At 40.9% G+C, this 16,408-nt stretch overlaps 1 protein-coding gene across 6 annotated transcripts in view; it reads right to left on the reverse strand.

Moving 5' to 3' along the window:
• fam184ab (family with sequence similarity 184 member Ab) overlaps positions 1–16,408 on the reverse strand; it is a 651,259-nt gene that overhangs the window by 580,615 nt on the left and 54,236 nt on the right. The window lies entirely within an intron of this gene.

Consider the following 16,408-nt stretch of genomic DNA (forward strand, 5'->3'; position numbering starts at 1 on the left):
CTGTAATGCATCTATTAGTTACATTATACTGTAATGAAACAAGTCAATACTAGAGGCTCCTTTTGGTCTTAATAACACGAAACACCAGAAAAGTGGTGCAATAACTAAAAGGTGCATTATAGGAAGTACCTAATTTAAAATGTTACCACCACAATATTACCCAAACTGGCCAGTTAAAGCTGTCAAATCCAAACACAAGGACAGTACTTCCTCAGTGTGGAAAGGCCAAAAAAAATCACCAAATGGAAATGTAAATCCCAGCCAATCCGTCTCCATTTGATTGTTCTTTGTCTGCTTTCAAAGGCACTCCAAGACCTGGCCCGGACTATGTAGACATTTCTCTGCCTCCTGACCTCTCCCACTTATACTTCCATTCATCCTCCCCCTCTTCTGCATTAGTGAGCATAGGGTGTGTCTGCTCTTCTAGAAACAGAACAGTCATTAAACAGCTGGCCCAGATGATGTCTCATCCTCCACACTAGAACACCATGCCGAAGTGCCAACACCTGTGTTTACGGATCTCTTTAATTATTTGCTGTCTCCACACATGGCTCCACTCTCTTTTAAAGTATTAGTATGGAATCTTTAAATTGGCACTGTATAAGTGAACACCCCATCTGTGGTTGATTCCTACTCTGCATCCAGTTTTACCAGAAAAGACACCGGTTTCTCTGGGATCATGAACCAGATTAGTTGTTTGGAAAATCAATAGATGGTGTAAGATATGGCGCCATGTACCCGCCCATACCCCAAGCCGCCAGGTGGAGCCCTCCTTGCAGCATGGAGGTCCCCAGAAGACCAGCAGGGCATTATGGACCATGTAGTTTTATGCACCGCCCTGCTGGATGCCATGGGGCCACGAGAGGGAGCTGCAGGGAGGACCAAGAGTTCTTCATGCCCTATGACCCGGAAGTTCGTCATAGGAAGAGCGACGGACTTCCGGGGTGAGAAAAAACATTATTTACCCTGACCCGGAAGGAATAAGGACTTGTGGACTGTTGGGAAGGAACACCTCCGGGTCAGGGAATATAAAAGGACTGTGGGAGCTCCCAGACGATGAGCTGAGTTGGGAGGCAGGGTGGCTAAGCGTCTGGGAGAGTGGAGGATTATTATTATTGTTATTATTATTATTATTGGAGTATTTGGGAGTGGAGGGTGCTTTGTGCACATCATTGATATAATAAATATCATTATTGGACTTTTACCTAGTGTCTGACGTGGTGTCTGAGGGTGCAAGGGTGCGAGCAAGCATCTTATTCTGTTACAGTTGGCGTAGCGCGGCAGGATTCTCTGGCCGTCAGTTTGGCAGAGGACCTGGAAAAATTTTACTGTGGACAGAATACCCCGGGAAGACAGCGTCACAACACACACAGGAAAATCGCCAGAAACCTCACCTTTTTTCAAGTCTATAATGGGAAAAAAGAAGACAAAACAGGGCAACAGCACCAGCGGAAGTTCCATGTTCGTCATGGCCGACACTCGGGATGAGCGACAGGGCGACTACGGATCGGGAGAGGACTCCGGACGAAGAAACCTACAACGAGGTATGTGCTGCAAACGTAGATAATTTATTTAAAATTACGCATTTTGTACCATGCACATACCTCGGAAAAGATCATCCGGAAGTTCTGCGGGATGCAGGAGAATCTCCCGAAGACAGTGTGGCGCTTTTGTGCGGGCAGACGGACAACGAAAAGACTTCCGCATTACGGGTGCCGGCAAAGGACACGGACCCCCCCGGAAGATTATGGGAAGGAGAAGGTCCGTGTCCAGCTGTTTATGACTTCGCCCAAGAAAAGACGGACTTGATTTTTTCCGAAGGAGAAAGGGGTGATGAGCGGCACTGCTCAACCCAAAAGAAGGTAAGGAGGGCGGAAATGGCTGGTCGATCTGCCGACAAATTAATAAAGGCAGGTCGCAGTCAACCAAAGATGGCGGCCCGGTCCTCGTCTGTAGAGAACTCCAATTCCCAGAAACCCGTGCGGAACCCGTCAGAACACGTGCCGACAGCGGGCGAGTTCATTGGCTCCCGGCCGGACGGTATGGCAAACCAGGAAGTAAGCCAAACCCCGGCCGAATTAACTAATTATTTTGACGTGGGAACTCGAAAAATTAATCGAGCCCGTGCGGAGTATTTTGCAGACTTTAGAGGCGATTAAGAAGATCGTTGGAGATCTGGGAGCGGCGGCGCCTTTAAGAAGAGTGCGTGAGTACCTGCGGCGATTAGACCGAGAGCCTCCCGTGTTATGTGATTTGGCGGTACAGACAGGTAATGTCGGTACCGTATATAATGTAATAGGGACGCAGTGTGATCCGGGCCCGCTTTTAATCCATAGCGGGTGCCAAATGGATGTGTGCCCTACAAGAGAGGCGAAAGCGCTTACGGGCGGCGGGGAAGGACCGATCGAGCCAGAGCAGCTGGTTGGTGCTGTCTCTTGGAGCGATTCGATCCTAAAGACCCGACCCATGTGGTTTATAAATCAAAGGGCGTGCAGACAGTAAAAGGGCTCTCTTTCACTAATAGAGACCCAAACTGTGGACAAGCCCCAGAGTAAACTGGAGATCCTTAGAATAAAGAAGGGGTCTCCTGACAAGGTGGGAAAAAGGGCGGAGAGCGAGGCGGCCAGAAAACCCTCCTTGGCGGGGAAAGGGTGGAGCTGACCGAGTTCCCGAGATGTTTCAGGTCTCGGGAAAGAGCCAACCAGGAGGACTCGTCGGTGCTACAATTGCCAGCGACGGGTCACGAGTGGCGCCAATGTCCCGGAGAGACAGGAGGTACACCGTCCCCAAGGTTTGCTCGAGGACAGGGGCAACGCAGTCAGAGCCCGGATGGCGTCCTCTTGGAGGAAGACTTCCCTCTCGGGGCAGGCGCTCCGAATCTTTATAATTGCCGCTGGGGGAATACTGTAAGATATGGCGGCCATGTACCCGCCCATACCCCAAGCCGCCAGGTGGAGCCCTCCTTGCAGCATGGAGGTCCCCAGAAGACCAGCAGGGCATTATGGACCATGTAGTTTTTATGCACCGCCCTGCTGGATGCCATGGGGCCACGAGAGGGAGCTGCAGGGAGGACCAAGAGTTCTTCATGCCCTATGACCCGGAAGTTTGTCATAGGAAGAGCGACGGACTTCGGGGTGAGAAAAACATTATTTACCCTGACCCGGAAGGAATAAGGACTTGTGGACTGTTGGGAAGGAACACCTCGGGTCAGGGAATATAAAAGGACTGTGGGAGCTCCCAGACGATGAGCTGAGTTGGGAGGCAGGGTGGCTAAGCGTCTGGGAGAGTGGAGGATTATTATTATTGTTATTATTATTATTATTGGAGTATTTGGGAGTGGAGGGTGCTTTGTGCACATCATTGATATAATAAATATCATTATTGGACTTTTACCTAGTGTCTGACGTGGTGTCTGAGGGTGCAAGGGTGCGAGCAAGCATCTTATTCTGTTACAATGGCTGGATAATTATTTTATTCTCTGAAAGTATAATGATTACAGGATTCTCAGCATCTCATTTGTGCTACCCATCGTCTTCTAAACCAAGTTCAATTTGTATACAAAGAGTGGTAACTGCTTATCACCTCAGAAGCTGTCAGTATACAGCAAATTTATTTTAAAACATTATTATTACTATATATCTTCTCTTAGCTCAGAAAAATAGTACACTGTTACAGATTAAGCAACTACAAATAGTGCCTTTAAAACTTACTGTATAAGTGGTGTCACACATGTGTGTCGGAGGACTCCCTCACTGGCTCTGATGAGGTATGTAATAACCCACCAGAATGTGAAGGGAGGCTAACACTGTCTTCTTCCTTTTCCCTCACAGTAGCGAGAACCCGTCTACTGAGGGCAAATCACTCCGTCACATCCGGTCCTGCCAATATAAAACCCAGGTGCCCCAGAAGGAAGGCGTCACTTTTAGCCTAAGCAAACCACAGGACAGAGCTCCCTAAAAGCCACACCGCCTGAAAAGCATCTTGGAAGCTCCCGTTATGGGATAAGTGTGAAGATGCACTATTTTTCAAGCTATTTCATTTCTCCCATCCTTGGACAAATAAAAGGGAAGTCGACTCTCGTCCCAAAAATGATCTGTTTTGAGTCTGTCATTGTTGCACCCATCTACAGTGATTACTTCTTGTTCTAATAAGGTCACTCAGTGGTTTTAAGGTTAACTTTTAAAATCCTCATTAATTCACTTCTATCCTCTACCCATGTCCCAATATACAGTATACTGCATCATCTGTGTTACGAAAATGGTGGCACTGTGGCAGAGTGCTTTAGTGCCCTATACACATGCATCTGTGTCTTTTACATTTTGAGCAACACACACCATATTAGGCAGGACAGGAAGCATCATTCAAATACCCCAAACATGAATATGGAGTCACCTTCAGGGTATATTTGGTTTCTACTCATCTTTTCAAGCTACATGAAAAACTGTATCTAACAGTCCATAGTCTGTATGTTAACACTGCTGAGGTGGATCTGCTTGCTATTTCATTGTATCCTCAATTATTTAAAGCCTAGCACTAGGAAAACAGTGCAAGTGGATGTAGATTTCAGGAGACACCCAAACCTGTGATTATAAATGGCACCATTATCAGTAAAATGGAATCATTTAAACTCTTGGGCACCCCTATTATAGTCAGCACTGGTATCAATTAATTTACAAAATACGTTGAACGCTTTTCCTTCATCAATTTCAATAGAGAAGGAAGAAACACTGAAAGTGTGTTTACTTCCTTTATTAGATTAGATTAGATACACTTTACAATGAAGGGTTTAACAGGGCAGCTGGCCTCTCAAATTACAGCATTAAAGTTTATTGGACAACAGAGATGATTATCATTCTAAAAATTGTTTTCCATAAAACATTGAGCCAAGAAGGGAGAATGACATACCATCAGAGAACACATGCAACCAGGTACCCAACTCATTCAGTTATTGATATTCATAAGTCATTAAAACCATCTTCACAGGTCAATCAAATTCTGGTGTCAAACCTGATGCCCCCTGCCAGAAATCTTAAAGTCGGGAAAAAGTTTGTCTTTCAACAGGAAAGAGACACAAATAACATTGCCAAAGCAACAACACAATGTCTTGAAATAATGAAAATTGATGCTCTTGAGTGGTCCAGTCAGAGTTCTGACTTTAATGTGATGAGACCAACACCACTCCCCAACTAACATGGTGCAGGTTAAGCAATTTTGTGAGGACAAATGGGAAAATCTTCCTCCACCACATACTGCAGAATTTGCAGAGATGTATTCAAAATGACCATTTGCTGAAATGGTTTTGAGAGATGGTTCCACCAACTGCTGTGCCAGGCCACTTTCCCACTCGCGTCCAAGTTTCTCTCCAAACCATTGTGCCCTGCTATGTCAATCCTTTCTATGACTTACCTCACCTGACTAAGCTCAATGGTCCACTGACACAAAGTGGTCTCTGAGCTCAACACAGGATTACTTCTGGCTTGTGAAGTTAAAAGTATAACTGAATGTCCTGTGACAGGTGGCTCATGATGTTTCTTCATCCCTGTTACTCTGATCCTCACCTGTGTTTCCACTGTAGTTTCAGACTTGCTGCTCTCCTTATGTCTGGTTTGTATCTGGGGCAGGCTGTCTGGAAGCTAACCAAGGGCTTTCTCAACTTCATAAAGTGTTTGAATAACAAGAACAAAATGTCCAGATTAACAATTTACACACTGCCTTCATCAAAATGTAACATAACATGCTACTAAAGCAAAGAAAAAGATATGTAACATGAATGGAGTACACATTTTCCATTTGTAAAATTTATTATACTATTTCCACATTTTTTTCTTGGTCCCACTTTAACTATTTTAAACAAAGCTCACCATTTAACGTTAACCTCTGAAAATGCTTCAGCTCACACTTCAGGTTACTGCCGCATATCATCTACCTGGGAACTCTAAAGCAGTATATACCAGAAAAGGATGATGTCTCCAAGACAGATCAGTCAGGCTTTGAACGTCTCACATGACCAGGAATAAACAGAGCACAGGTCAGGTTGAGGGGTCAGAGCACTGTATCAAACATCAGGATATTTGATGAGAATAACTTCAGAGTACATGTTTAAAGACTATTCAGGCATTACCCAAAAATGGAATTGATTTCACATTTTAATTAAATAACTTCACACTATTTATTATGTCATTCCTCGGCATTGTCAAAGCAAGCCCACTGTATCCATTAGCACAGCAAGCCCTTGAAGTCTCTTGACACATCCTTCATGTACAAGCACATTTGTAAAGTGTTGAATAATTAACCAGTTTGTATCAGCTGTATGCTACTGCATGTTCATCAAATAATTAAGTAAGCAAGTAAAAAGCACAAATGCAAGTGAGTTCCATCCTGCATTAATCCACTGTTCTACAGGCATTTGACTAGTTAACAGAGTAAAAAATAAAATAGAATAAAAAGCAAAACAAAAACTGAATTTGTAAGGTAAGCAGATTCTTCCACCAGATAATTTACTGATTCATGTGCCTTAATTCCCTTCATATAATTTCCCCCAAAATGTACCCAAGCATTAAAACAGGATTACAAATGCAAGACCACTCCACCTTATGGTGTGGATTAAGTTCTCCTTCAATTCGAAACTACTTATGATCTCCAAACCTTTGTGCTCCTCTTGAATATCTAGATGCACTGGGTGGCCCATGAAAAAGTGACCTGCCTCCACCAAGATGACTGCATTACGTGGTGAGGAGAAAATTGAAAGTGATCTCCTTGTGCATCAATACACCTCTGTGCCCATTTCACCATGTTCATGTACACTTTTTGCAACGTCATGAAATCGATTCTCTATATCGCAATTTCAATGTTCAACTTCACTTCATTTACAGTCCATGGATTTGTCTTATATACACAGCCCTTCAAATGACCCCACAAGAAACGTTAAGTCAAGTGATCATGGTGGCCAAAAATCCTTGCTAATAATCCTTTAGTCAGAAAAATGCACTCGAATAGTAGCCATAGATATGTGGGAAGTATGGCAAGTCATACCATCTGCCACCACAAAAGTGGTTTCCAGGGGTCAGACAACAAGGAAACAAGGCAGGTGACAGTTTTTCGTGGGCCACCCTATATAATGACAACATTTACCATCAAGCAATGCTGGACTGGAGTTGAATGGTCTATAATCTACAAGTAAAATCATCATAAAATCAGACCCCAGTTTATATGCCCGTTCAAAAATACTTTTTTTTTACATCTTCTTGCTTCCTCTAATCTCACACCAGTTTCTCAGACACATCGAATTTTGTTGTAACAGCGCAGTTACCAATTTCTTTCGCTACTTCAATGACTTTTAATTTTAAAAAAGCTTCATACTTTCTTCTGATCGAACGCTCCATCGTAGATAAGGGATGCTCTTACGATAAAGGTGTATGTGAGATACAAAAAAGACACAAAACAGTGCAAACGTTGCTTCGGAATAGTTCGGGTGTTACCGTGTGGTCACATAGGCACAATACATAGAAAAAACAGGCAGTGTGCTCCGTGGTTACTCTCTCAGGTGGGCGTTAGCATATCATAATCTCTTGGACCAATAGCACGAGTTTTCTGCATTCGACTTATACGACTGACATTATAAAATACCGCAAATTATACAGTAAAATCAAGCCCCGACTTATCCGCAGGAGAACTTAAACGCAAGTACAGTATATACGGTATTCACCACTCCTTGTACTTTATTAAACCACCTCTCAGAGAGTAGTCTTTTTGGGTAAGTCTTATTCATCTTGCACAATGTGATAGAGTAAACTTTGAACACTACTCCTTCCAAAACTGCTCAAGCTGTGCTAGGTTAGTTGGCGAACAGCAGTGGTTTTAATTTTCAGGTCTCACCACAGATGTTGGACGGGGTAGAGATCAGGACTCTATCTGGGCCACTTTAAAATTTCTGGTTCTTCATTTCAGGTCACTCCATAGTTGCTCTGGCAGTGTGACTTGGATCATTGTCCTATTGAAAGACAAGCTTCCTTCCACCATTGGAGAGCAGGACATGTCTGTGTTGTGCAGCGTTCATCTTCCAATCAGTCCTGACCAGATTGCATCCCCACAAAATATGAACCTGCTACCACCACATTTTACAGTGGGGATGGTGTTAACTGGCTGATGTGCAGTATTAGATTTATACCATACATACCACTTAGTGTTTCAGCCAAAAAAAGTTCCATTTCCGTCTGACTGCATGACTTTCTACCATATCTTTGTAGTATCTTCCAAATGACAGTTTGAAATTCTTTGCAGGCAAGGGCATTTTTTAAAATCAGCCAGAGCTTTCTCCAGGACTCTCTTCCATAAATGGCCTTGGGGGTTATTAAGCCACGAACATCCTCTCCAATCACAGTCACTGACTTCTACAACTTAGTCTGGCTGGCAACTGGCATCACAGCAGCTTCTTTAGCAAGTTACATTTTTGTCTGTGTTTAGGCAGGCAGTATCGCTGTAATTTCACATTTTTCCACTTCCATATGATGGACTGAACTGAGCTCTGAGACGTATTCAGTGCCTCTGAGATGACCTTGTAGCCTTCCCCAAGCTTGTTCTTCTCTACAATTATACTCCTGACTTGTTCTTTTGTTTTTATTTTGACCCAATGTGTGGGAAATCTCTAGCATACTGTAGGACCATAATAAGAAAAGGGGGACTTTACCCACATAAACCAACTGAGAACAGCTGATGCAGCAATCTCCTACATAGTTAGAGACCAATAAATACGCTAATCAGTTAAGGTAATACACAAAAGTTCAACTTATACTTACAAAGGGTAGGAATACTTTTTAAATTTTTTAGCAAACTCTTGAAAGTTATTATTATGATGTCCACTGTTTTGTAGATTAGCAGGAAAAATTATTACTTTAACTTATTGTAAGTTTAGAGTTTAAGACAATAAAATTTGAAAAAAAAGGCACTGCACCTGTTCTAATAATAGATTAGATGTGTCTGACTATACACTTTGTCCTCAGTTACTTGCAAATTTTGTACTTTCAATTAACTCACATGTATGGTGATTCGTTTTTGTAAGTAACCTTAGATAACGGTGTATGCAAAATAAGAGATAAATAGTAATAATAATAATAATAATAATAATATTCAGCACAATACAAAACTCTTTTTACAAAGGGAATTATATAGTAAATGACATAATGTATTTTGCCAGTATCACGTTTTTCTCAATTTGACACTATGTGCAGAGTAAACAGCTCCACAAGGGAGCCATGTGAGGGTTCATTAATGTAATATCTTTCACAGCATTAACAATATATTGGTAATAAACACAATCGGATGTGTGGCGACACAGTGATTAAGTGTGGTCTCACAACTCCAGGAGACCATGTATGAATTCCCAAGGTGGGCACGGTCTGTGTCAGGTATGAATTTTCACGTTATGTCTATACAGTTTTTTCTTCTGTTGATACTCGGATTCACTTTCCATACCCAAAAGAAGTGTGGACCAGGTCAGGATAACAGGTGCTTCTTTACTGGTCCAGTTTAGTGTGTTGTGTACCAATGAATAATGTTCTGCAATGGACTTAGATGCCTTAAATAATATTGAAACCAATCACTGACTTGCACAGAAGCGTATCAATGCCCATATAAATGTTAGTAACATATGCATCTATCCATTTCCTTAACCTGTTTCGATTACAAGAAAGAAGCGAACCCCACCTTATTTAGACAGAATCAGGTGCAATGCAGGAATGCTGAATGGTGTGCCAGCCCACTGTAAGGCATATTCACATGCACACCTACATTCGCTTAATCTAAGCCTGCCAGGTTAGTGACAGGCAACAATTTAAAATATATGCGGAACACAAACAGTAAACTAGGAAACCAGAGTGCTTCGAGGTACCCGCAAATACATGAAGAAACATGCAAACTCCACACAGGAAATTTTTACTTGTATGTGCTGGTCAACACGCGACACACCAATACTCCTCAGCACCATGATTAATGAGTATAACAGCCTTCACTCAGACTACGGTCTTCCTTATCTGCAATAACAACCTTGTAAAGGTGTCGTTTTAGAAAGACAAAACGCCCAGTTGTAGGCAATAATAGTGTGTGTGTGTGTCATTATGATTTATATAATTCTCAGCAACTTTATCAGAGGTGAGTGAGTTAGGTCTAGAAAGAATTATTTTCTAAGTTCACAAAATTGAAGTCAAGATAAAAAACAGTTTTGAATTTCAGGGATTTGTATTTTTATAACAAAGCACTTTAAGCAAATTATTGTTTACTTTTTAAAAATGATATACTTTTTGTAAAACAAAGTTAACATCATGCAATTAACCCATTTATTAGTATGTTAGAAAATTTGTTATTTTTGTATATACTGTAATACCCTACCATGGCTGTTTGTTTGTCTGTCCAGGATTTAAAATCACTTGTAGCTCGCAAACCATTAGACCTATTGACCTGAAATTTGGTACACATATACTATGTGATGTCTACTATCTGCTCTTGGGGTGATGATTGACCTTTTATTTTAGGATCAACTTTCGGCAGCGGCCAGCAGGGCAGCCTTGCAGCACATGCGTACGGACGCCGTTCTCATCCCAACCCCCTTCACCATCACTTCCCTTACCTCTTCATATCTTAAATCATTCTTGAGGCAGATTGAAGACTTAAGTGCCAGCTTCAGTGAAAAATTAAGTAAACATACTAAGTAATTGCAACACAAAGACTGACTTCATCAGTTTTAATGTGAAAAGAAGTGGGCTGCTAAGGTGGAGAAAAGAAGAGCTGCTCTGGAAGGAGCAAGAACATCATCCTCTGAGAAAATGAATGCAAAATGTACAAAGAAAGAGTATGAAAACTATGAATGCTCAAGTCATGTGTATTCACTGCACATTATTGTGCAGTACGCTGTTACTGGTATTTTTATATTACTTGTGTTGACACATTTTATGAATAAAATATACCATTCAAATTCATATTCATTTACCTAATACCTGTAGTAAACTGCTAGTTTTCTTTGGCCTCATTTATCAAGAATTGTAAAATTCATCAAAACAAATATATTGTTATAGCCCACATGAACTGCATAGTTGACATGAATATATAAATCAGATCTACCAGATTATGCACAGAATGCCAATATCAATAAGCAAAACAGTAACAATCCTATATGCATAAAACTCATGTCTTTGATTTTGTCATATGATAAGGGGGGGTGGAGAGCAATGAGGGGATATTTACAGTTTTACAGCTTGTGAGCTACACCCTCAAAAAATGTCTCAAGAAATCAGAGATGTGGAGGGAAAATACAAGCAGGTCCATGGGTAAAACAAGATGCAATGGAGAAAAGACTCAATACTAAAAAACAATGTAAGAATTTGCTGTGGTAAGAAACATTTGAGTTTGTGGTGATGCATGATTTTTAAATGAAAACGGTGTGGTTTGGGCCCCGTGTGTGTATGTGTTTTTGCGGCCCTGGGACATTAATGAGAGGATTTGGGCTGATCGCACTTGCACGTGAGGGCAAGGTTGGTTACAATTTCCTCATTGACTCTCCTTAGGTCATAATTAGGACATCACAGCCATGGAAGTATAAAAGAGACCCTCATCAAGAAAGAGAGAGAGGGAAAAAGGAACAAGAAAGAAAGACAGAAGTTAAAGGAAAGGATTGAGGGAAGAGAACACAAAGAACCACAAAGAGGACTGAGGCAGATTGGGTACAAAAGTTTGGAGGCAAGTGGCTGCGCACAGCCTCAGGAAGGGCAAACACGCAGCGCACCAACTGCTCCAAGTTGGCTCCCACTCTCGTCAAGGGACGATGAACCAGGCATGGAGCGTTCGGCAGAGATCAAATGAGGTGGCAGGGGCACACCCCAGTTTGGTGGGCATCTCTGCTGGCTTTGTAGACCTAGTTAGGTGAGCAGTAGAGACGTGGTTGAGATGGAGGCACTTAAGCTCAGTATTGGTTTAGAAACAGAAGATCCTGACTGTGTTTTAACCTTGGCTTTTTAGCTTATTTATTGGATTATTTATTGATGGATTTATAACCTCCACTGAAGACAATTTGTTTCTTGGATTTTTTATTGACTTTATTTATTATAAAGATCTGCACTGCACTTTTGTTTAGAATAATATTGGTTGTTTGGGCATAAAAGCAGAAATGCATTTTGCACCTTACTCTTCGACTGTGTGTGTCTTCATTGCACAGCTCATCCCATGTCATGTTATCAGTGGTTTCGGTTGTAAGTTGTATCGGACAGCTGGTGCCAAACCGGACCACCACAAATGTGAAGATTGAAAAATAACGATTAAATATAATGAATTGAGAAGGCATGAAAGCCAAGCTCAAGTCAAAGCAACCCCTCTCCTCTTGGACCTCCATGTAAACTAAGGGAATAAGAAAGACTACATTAGGCTTTTTACAGCTTTAAATAAGTAAATAAGCCCTGAAATTATTTACCCTTGTCTCTCTTCCTTAGCTTAAAATGTGTGAATGACAACTCCTCCAGTTATCATTGCTCACTGTTTTTCTGTTTCCAAGGCATGGCACAGAGCTCTCTTTTCTCTCTCTTTTTGTGTCATGAATGAATATCCAAAATCCTTAGGGTATGGTAATTCTCAATGATATCATGAGCAGTTAGAAATATGCACATCCCAAATGGTGAGAGGAGCTCATGGGAAATTAGAGATTGTTTGAAAAGGGCCGAGTAAAATCAGAGTGGATAAACATGCAGAACGTTGATGGTGAAAGGTCAAGAAACATAAGTTATCAAAAACAAACAAAAAAAAAAAATCAGATATCAAACTCAAAAAGACAAGGAAAAAAAGTTTTAATCCAAAATAACACAGACATATCCCTAATTAGAACTGAATTTGCGAGCCAAATTTTGTTGATTCTTTTTCAAATTTTGAAAGTACCACCTTTTGTAGTGGAGCGAAAGGACATTACATGACAGCAACTGGCCCCTGCAACCGGACCAGGCAAATAAGAAGGCATATAGCAGCAGTACTCATACTAGATCTAGCAGAAGGACTCCATATGACCTGTCTTCTACCACTCACCAGGGGAAGTACATTTTGTTTCCCCAAAAACATAGCATTTCTTTGCCCAAACCCAAGGCAAACGCAGTACTCACAGCAAAAGTATATCCTAGATGTAATGTCAAATCACTGTAAAGAATTTTACAAATTAAATGAGTGATGGCACAATAACACTTGGAAATGAAGCTGCATCATTGACCACACATGAGATTATTGGATCCAGTTATTCATCACCAGATAATTTCACAGTCCAAAACACCCACCCTCACTTTCACTGTGCCTTATAAATGTGCAGTCAGTAAATTAGATTCATTTTGTGAAGTCCTTCCTTTGGTTAGTCAATTTAGGTACCTGCCAATACACTCTACTGTACAGTAAAAAGTAGCAATACGTTAGCAGAATAATTGCTAAGAGACCAGTCTAATTTAAGATACTGGTAAGACGTATCAAGGTTTCTTCCAAGTAGCAGATGCAATCCTCCATCCCAACCCCCACAAAAATCAAGCAAATCTATCAAATGTGTAATTGTTGCTCATATTAGTACAAAATGTTTCCCTCTATTTCTATTTGAATTTCATATTCTTCACTACTGAATAACAGTTCAGTTATAGAAATAAAATACGTTAAGGGACAGTTTACTTCTTCTTAAGGCTGCAGAGGACGCAAACTTGTGTTTCCAGTTTAGGGCTTCATTGAGAATACTGACTTTGGTATACTTGAAATTGAAGCAAAAATCTGTGTTTACTGAACATTGTTAATATTTTACTTGAATGTCCACTTACTATTTTCTATAAAGAAAAGAATTGTTTTCATAAACTTTACAGCATTGATAAAAAGTTTTTGCTTGTGAAAAAACACCTTTCATTATTAGGTACCAGAAATCTGTGTCCTCAGTATGACTAGAAATCAGTATTACTCAGCACTTTGTCAATAGGATCCCTACAAAGACCTACCTGTGATGAGAGGTCTGTGGCAAAGTGCAATTTTTAAATAAATAAATCAGGTCCCTGGATGTGCAGGGTCCGATCAGGTGTGCACAAGCACACATTGTTTCAGGGTTAATTGGGGGGCTTGGTGGATCGCGCACTCAGTTATTTCATTCATACCTCGAAGGAAGCAGAGTACCACACCGGCACCCATTCAGGCATGGCAGAGAGGAGTACAGGGAGACACAAAGGAAGAACAGAAACAGCAAGACAGAGGTTAATGGAATGGGAAGATGGGCAGAAATGAATGAGTTGGTACAATATGTGAAAGAAAGCGGGTGGACGGAAAAGTGAGCCCCAGGTGAGGAGCATCTGGCCAGGCGCTCAAGGAAAGGGGCAAAGCGGCCGCTCCTACTGAGCATTTTTGGAGCAGGAGCAACCAAGTGCTCTGGAGGCTCCTATGGAAGCCAGACAGACTGCAGTCATAGAGGGCACAAAGAGCAAAGCTTGGCGTGGCACCTTGTGAATGCTGATAGACTGGCAACAGCGGCCAAGCTGGATTAAAGGATTGACTGCGCCTGCTGGTGGACGTCTCCTTGTGCTGTGGAATCCGAAAAGGGTAAGCCAGGGACACATCGGTTTTAGAAGGAAGTACAGAGGCTCTTCATTTTTATAAGAGGATGTTTGCCCTTAAATATATTCCATAGAAAAAGGTTAAAATTAATTGTATTTTTAACCTCCACATTCACTTGATTTTATTAGATTATTTATTTATTGTGTGAAGACATTGCACTGCACTGTTGACCACTGTTTGCTTTTAAATAATAGCACTGTACACTTTTTCCACCAACATGTTCCTGAATGTATGTGTCCTCATTTGTCCGGCTCAGTCTATGATTATTAGTGGTTGCGGGTTGAAGTTGAGCTGGAAGAACTAAGGAGTATGGAGTTAACCCGGTCTGTCATAATAGCACAAGAGTAGACTTGCACATATTTAGTTTTAAACAATGCAAACAAAAGAAAAAACATCTAATTTACCTCAATATATGACTTACAGCATGATCACGAAGGTAAGAAATAATGAAGGAAGGAACAAATGAATGAACAAAGAAGGGTAAATAGTTATTGGATTATGCAAAATATTTTTATCATTACCTTTATCATTACAATACAGAAATCACCCAAAGAAGTGTATTTATTATATCCAGTTGTCTTGTCCAAAATTCACAAATTATTACCACACTTGACTGTAAAATGAGTGTCAAAGCATGTGCTCTGTCAGAATAAATAATATTAGCCAGGCCACTAGAACAAATGAAAGCAGACCTGGAGATGTACTTGTTGGTCAAAAACAGCCATAGTCAAAACCAGGAAATTGTCAAAAATCAAAATTGAAAGGCAGATGTAGAGAAATTGAACTGTTAACCAAAATTCACAAACTAAGAAAAATTCTTTAAGCATTTATCCACAATCTTAGAAAATAGCAAGCTACGCTGCACCAGCTTATATACATTAGCTAAGATGACAACAAAGCATGACTGCCAGGACCTGCCCCTTAATGACATACATGGGTACATCATGAGAACATGTTTTTAAAATGGAAACAGCCACAAAAAAGCCACAGTGTAATATTCAAAGCCAAAATTCAAAATAAAATGAGCTTCCCAAATAATACAAATTCTATGAATCTATTGAGCACCTCATGTTTTCCCTACTACTACAGTGCTTTCTGGGGTACAGTTTTTATGTGTACATTTTTATTTCTCTTCTGTTTATAGTTAGGAACTGTCTCCCGTCAACGTTTTTTCAATGCCCCACTCCATTTTTCAGTACTTTCCCTTCCATTCTCTTCTTTCTCATCCCCATCTGACAGATGGCATCTGTTCTGCCAATCCCTTACTCTTATTCTTCTTCCCAATTTCCTCCTTAACCCATTACACAACTTTTTGCCTGGAGGACATCAGACAAATATTAGGTTTTAGATGAAAAACTTGCAATATAATCACAGAACACCATATTAAAAATTAACTATATATGCCATGGAATGGTTTCACTTAATCATGATTTATATGCAAACTTACTAGAACTGCTCCTATAAATAACAGAAAAGAACAAGAAAAAATTTGGATGCGAGTGTCAGTAGGCTTTGTGCCCTAGGAACCAAGTTACCCAAACTATTCTATAACATTTCAGTAATTATTTACTGCACTGATGCTGATCTTTCTGATCATAAAACCGGTCATTACGACAGCAATTGACGAGAAGAATTCAGAATTAATTACAGAAGTACGGTATTTGAGGGTTCCTCTCGAGTGCCTCTTTCTCTTGCACGATTTCGCTCAAAAACTAATCAGTACATTGCCACATCATTACAAGTTTGGTAGTTTTCTGTCCAGCCGTTTTAGCTCTACACCATCCTCAAGAAACTGTGACACACTAACCCACAC

Source organism: Polypterus senegalus, chromosome 3 (genome assembly GCF_016835505.1).
Source record: "Polypterus senegalus isolate Bchr_013 chromosome 3, ASM1683550v1, whole genome shotgun sequence".
Taxonomy (NCBI): domain Eukaryota; kingdom Metazoa; phylum Chordata; class Cladistia; order Polypteriformes; family Polypteridae; genus Polypterus; species Polypterus senegalus.